We start from the raw sequence: 621 nt of genomic DNA, 5'->3' as shown, positions 1-621 counted from the left end.
AACAAAACTGTTGAACACTTGGGTTTATTTACGGCATACAGTAAAGTCTTTTGTTTGTGAACTTTACTAAAGCTACAGAACAACTGTATGTTAGCTGAGTTTCTAAGTGAAGTTTGAGAACAAAGCAATCCTTTTTATGGAAGTCTCTTTTTGTTTTCTGCATAATAGGAACCTGATAAAACTGTTTGTATATATTGTTAACTTCTGCCATGGTCTTAATGAGACGGTCCATACAACTTGTTCTTTTTGAAGGTGACATGACACAAAATGTTTTTGGTTGGATAAAATATGGCTCAAGTCTGAAACTTTACGACAGCCTTATTGCATCAGCCTTTCTGAAGAGATAAAATTTGTTGAACACCGTACCTTTGGAAGATTCACACGTGTCAGGCTTGAAAAAGGTTACTAATTTGCTAACACTGCTGAATCTTACTGTTCGATTCCACCCAACTCTGTCTGACCATCCAGCCAAATGATGGAGCCAGACATCTTGCTCTAAGTAGGAAAATCAGTAAGTTAAACTGTGGAACTTGAAGGAAGAGCTGCAATGCGCAGAATCAGCTGTCACATAGGAAAGCTTACATGCAGTTTGTAACATGGTTTTACTGTTTCTGTATTCGA

Source organism: Nestor notabilis, unplaced genomic scaffold, assembly GCF_000696875.1.
Source record: "Nestor notabilis isolate BGI_N333 unplaced genomic scaffold, ASM69687v1 scaffold20421, whole genome shotgun sequence".
Taxonomy (NCBI): domain Eukaryota; kingdom Metazoa; phylum Chordata; class Aves; order Psittaciformes; family Psittacidae; genus Nestor; species Nestor notabilis.
This window is presented reverse-complemented; position numbering follows the sequence as displayed.